The sequence below is a fragment of the Caloenas nicobarica genome, chromosome Z (assembly GCF_036013445.1).
Source record: "Caloenas nicobarica isolate bCalNic1 chromosome Z, bCalNic1.hap1, whole genome shotgun sequence".
Classification (NCBI taxonomy): Eukaryota; Metazoa; Chordata; class Aves; order Columbiformes; family Columbidae; genus Caloenas; species Caloenas nicobarica.
In genome coordinates, this window is record NC_088284.1 from 43062562 (window position 1) to 43068069 (window position 5508).

The following is a 5508-nucleotide window of genomic DNA, read 5'->3' on the forward strand; positions in this document are numbered from 1 at the left end:
CACATCCTCCCCAACCCCGGGGTAGGGTGACTTCACCTCTACCAGCTGATGGGGCAGGAGGAGTGGGACCCTTGGTCAATTGACAGGGCCCTCAACAAAGGAGGTGCCCAGAGCAGCTGCAAAGCTTCTGGACTATGTTGTAATGCCCACAGCCACATCTGACCAGACTATAAAGTGAGGTTCCCGCCAAAGACATACTTTGAGTGGTCTTCTCAGAGCTGTGGGTCTGTGAACTGGAGCCCTTTCCTTAGACAGGAACAGCGTCTAAGGAGACTTCCTGGGATTGAGAGTGCCTCACCTCCTCATTTGGGTGAGTGGTTATTTACTAGATATATCCTTGAATGAGTTTTCGCCTAACCCAGGTGAGTGATTATTATTTTTGTGAGTACCCTGAAGTGAGAGGCCTCTAGTTTTGTTTCTTGTGAGTGACTACATGCACGTTGTGGATCCTCATTATTGTTATGTTGTTGTACTCCAATAATCTCTTCAACTGGTATCCGAATCTGTATTTTATGTTGTTGGAGTGCTAAATAATTGCATAAACCCTGTTTCTAGTCAGTTTACTGGCTACACTTTTCCAGCTAGAATTAAGTCTGTTTTGGAACTTGTTGTCCACCTAAAACTGACTTTTCAAGGGCCTCAGATAAAGAAAGAGTCAAACTTCTTTCTGTAAAGACAGTTTTTGCTGAGACTGGAGACCAGTCATCTAAGGGGAAGAATAAAACTCGAAAGCTATTCAGACCTCTGCGATAAATACATGTGAAGCAGCCCTGTGGTGGATAGGAGATGGACAGAACACTTCAGCTACCAGAGTAAAACTGCATTGTGATTGGGAATATACTCAGAAGAATTTATGTGTAACACCATCGAAATGGAATTACATTGTTTATGAGAGGACTTAAGTGAAACAACATCTATAGAGAGCATTCTCAGCTAATGTACAAGGCTTGGTTCAGGATTCAGCCAGTGCCCTGCAAAAACAACTGCATGATTTGCAAAAATTAACACTGCAAGTAATAATAGCTAACATTATCTAATAGCATAAAGTGATTAGACCCAAAAACATGGTTTTCAGGCCTCAATCTGCATATATGGGTTTTTGTGGGAATTGGATGTGCTTGCGTAATATTTTTTCTTGTAGTCCTTCAAATCATCTGGAGAATGATACGGAATGCAAAGAAGAATAAATCCAGGGTCCTTGCTGCACTCACTGTGAACCAGATGTTCAAAAACAAAAAAGGGGGAGATGTGGGAACGGCAGGATGTGCAGTTCCAGCTAAAGGGCCTTGGACAGGTTATACAGAAGTATGTTTTTTATGGGTGTAAGAAGTGATAGCCCAGGCCAGTGAGAATGATATCTTGGGTTGGAAAACCACCCCCATATGTATGATGTATGAATGTTGGGCCTGGGCGTGTGAATGAATGGGTTGGAACGCCACCCAAAAGATATGCATGGGAATGTGACTGAAAACAGTCACAAGATGAGTGTGGTGTGTTTAGAATAACATTTTTTGAAAAAAACTGTCTAACCTCTTGGTCCAGCCCTGTATCTGTAAACATACAAATTGAGAACTGTTAATAAAAGAGAGCTCAGGTCTGCCTGGCTCTGCTCTCGGTGCTAACAAGAACTTTGTGCCTGTGTGTCTCTGTCTGCATCTGTATGAATCGTTCTCATCGCTGCAGATGTAAATGGAAAAAACCTGGCTCAAGGATGACTAAATGACCAAATAAGAAAACACTTTAAAAATCAGGTAATGTCTTAAGTCCTTTGTCAAGTTATCTTAGGCTTCAGAAAAGATTGACAGGAGAGATACAGCAATCAGGATTGTGTTTTACTTCACATTCATAGAGTCCACAAGCAGAACTTTCTAAGGCACATACAGCTTATTTTAGCCAGAAAAGTCCATTGTCAGGTTGGGTTCACCCATTTGCAGGAATGGTTACAGCTACGATGACAAATCTGTACTTTGCCTTGGGAAAAGGAACATCGTCACACAGAGGAGCAAGCCAAAGTGTAGACAAGTCTTTAAAACTGTATTCTGTAGAAAAATATTAAATTATAAGACTGCATAATGGACTAGTCCTTCATTGGCATTTATAGAGTGGCAGAGGTGACACTGTTAGCTCCCTGCACTTCTGCCAGCTGCTTGCAGTTCTCATAGGGGACATTTTTGTTTTCCAGGCTCACAACTGCTAGAGGAACCATTTCCAGGACCTGCATCACTGTGAAGAGATTCAGTTCCTGGACAACTGGTTTCCCACCCAGAGTGTCAGACATGCATTTTGCTGTCTCTTAAGATATTCTTCTGATTCAGCTGGCCTGTTTTGCTCTGTTTTGCCAAGCAAGGAACTAATCTTTATGTTGCAAGGAAAGTGTCTGGTTCAGCAGTCTGCAAACATGCCACTGCAGTGAATTTTGCGTTCCTGTTTCCTCTTGTATCTACTAGTAATGCAATAGTCTCTTGCAGTCTGGGAGATCCTTTGCACTAGTTTGCTCTGTGTACTTAATAATTGCTCCCCATTTATTTTTTTTTTAATGTATGATGTGCTCCATGAAGGGCCCTAGACTTGCATTGTGACAGTCTTGCAAATTAAGATTTTACTGGTTTCTTACAATTCACCTTCCAGTGCACACTGTGGAAACAAACAGGATGCTCATCTCCATGTATGCAAAATGAGTCTTCAAGCCCTCTCTGCCACAAACCATACAAATACACACTCCAATTAGCATTAAAAGGCACACATTAACCAAAATCCAGGATTCCCTGGGGAAGTCTCCTCTTGCTTCTAACACCAGGCTAAGACAGAACAGCAGTGGATGGTGGATCCATTTATGTAACAACAGCACTTTTCAATATATTTTTGTGGAAATAAAATTAATCAAGGCTTGCTAATTTAAACATTAAAACAGTAGGAAATGTCGGAATAAAAATTGTTTGAGCAATCCTAATTCCACCTTCACCCCCATACACACACTCTTTACCTAATGAGCCTGCATGGTCTTTAATTATACTTTCAGGTACCATTTTAACCTGGGCTCCTTAGGTAGTAAAGAATGAACTAAACTGGTACATCTGCCTATTCCCTTTCCTTTTTTTTTTTTTTTTTTTGGTCATGTTAGCAAGTTTTAATGGAACTTGGCAGAGTGACAGCCTCCTCAAAACGAGCAAAGTTCCTACAGATTCCATGAAAATCTGTGTCTGAAGCGATACAACCTATTGACACTCCAGCACAGAAAACTGTGGTGTCAGCAGCAAGCAAATAATCCATACAGCAGGAGGATATTACTAATGCCCCAACCATGACAAAAGTTTCAACTAACTTGATGCTAGTCAACCAAAAGGTGCCCGCATAAGATATCTGACTTCTTTGTTCTGCATCTCAGGACATATTTTTAGCTGCCTCTTTCAGTGTATAGCAGGGGAAAAAATCAGCCTTTCATGCTAGTACTGTCTCCAGTAGTGACAAAGTCTCTGAATCTTCAACCAAGTGCAAAAACAGGCCATCCCCATATTCAGCTAAAAAGAAGACATAGCAGCAGCCCAGCTTGGGTAAGCAGGAAATCGTGGCAGAACTCCAATGCAAAAGAAGAGCATACAGGTGGTGGAAGCAGGGATGGGCTACAAAGGTGGAATTTAGAAACATTGCCTGGGCATGTAGGGATGGTGTCAGGAAAGTCAAAGCTCAACTGGAGTTTCAGCTTGCATGTCAAGGGTAATAAGAAGGGCTTCAGCTGCTAAATTAGTGGTAAAATGCTGAACAAGGGAAATGGGAGACAGTTACTGAATAGGCTGGTTGAGTTAGCGAGAGTAGACATAGACAAACCTGAGGAACTCATTGCCGTCTTTACCCTAATCTTTACCAGCAAGGTCTCCCAGGCCTCAAGGCCTGGGATTCATGGCGGAGAAGGGTGACCATTAGTGGATGAGTCAGGGATTGATGAAGAAAACTCGACTTATACAAACAAGTCCATGGAACCAGAAGGGCAGTGTCCAAGGATGCTGGGAGAGCTGGCTGATACCACAGAAAGGCCAGTTTCTATTGTTTTTGAGAGGCCATGGATACCCCTGCCAACTGGAGAAATGTTGCACCTGTATTCAAAAAGCACTCAAAGAACAGCCCAGAAAACTGCATGTTGTCCAGTCTCACTTCAGTCCATGGAAAAAAGATAAACCAAATTCTCTTGCATGGTATTTCTGGACACATGAAGGAGAAGTAGGCAATTGGGAATAATCAGCCTAGTTTCACTGAGGGTAAATCATAGCTGGTGAACTTGCCTGATAGCCTTTTTTTTGGTAAAAGAATGAGATCTATGGATGGGAGAGGATGTAATCTACCATTAGTTTAGCAACATTTTCAACACTGTCTCCCACAGTGTTCTTGTATCTAAGTTAGGACATTAGAATCTGGATGGGTAGCCAGCTGGATGGGAAAAGTACTGGTTGGATTGGGTCAGAGGGTTGTGGTTAATGAATTGTATGCTATCTGAAGGCTGTACTGTGGCATTTATCCTAGGACTGGTCCAGCAGTAGAATGGCTTGCCCAGAGAGGTTGTGCAGTCTCCACTGTTGGAGGTTTTCAGGACCAGGCTGATCCCTAAGCAAACTGATCTGACTTCAATGACTCTGGTTTGAACAGGAAGTTGGACTAGAGCCGTCCTGAGGTCTCTTCCAACCTGAATGATCCTGTAATTTCTACCATGAGTGCTCAAATCTCAGGTTTGGGAGAAAGACATGCAGGCACTATCAATGTCCAACCAACCTGAAGTCAAATGTCTTGTTTAAGAGTTGAGGAGGATTTGCTTTGCACTCTTGGCTTTTTCCCTTGCTATGTTTTTGAGGAGATAACAGTGTGGGTGTCTCTGCATTGGGGGAAGAAATACTGTGCTCTGCAGCATAATTGGTCATATGAAATCACAATCAAACTGTATATCCCATGTTTGTTGATAGAGTCCTGTGGGTCTTGATAGCATTCCTTTATTCTCCTCTAGTCCCTTTTCTACTCCAGTAAGTGATTGCCCTCGGACAGGGCTGCTCCCACAAGGCTTCTCTCTCCTACTGCCACCAGTACCTTCAGCCACTGAAGCAGCCGCTCTGGCTCTGGCAAGAGTTAACTGTGACTCTCACGATAATGTAGAGCTAGCAAGCGGGCATTAGCAATGTTGTTATTGTTGTTGTTTTAACAACAGACGGGAAACGAGAGCTTTCTGCTCCCAGCGCCTTAGCAGTCCCGTTTCGGAGGACCAGACTTTTCCCTTTGCCAAACGTGACAGAGCAAACCCGGGTCCCCGGGCACCGGCAGCCAGCTCCGGGCCGGGCCCAGCAACAGCGGGGAATGACCGCTTCACGTCTTGGGGCGGCTCCGCAGGGCGCGCCCACACCGCTGCCCCACGCTGCCCGTGCCGGGTGGCAGACGGTGTCTCGGACGGGTCCGCCTCGGGAGGCCGGCGAGCGCGGCGGGGCGGAGGAGGGCGGCGGGGCGGAGCGCGGCGGCCGTGTCGAACCGAGC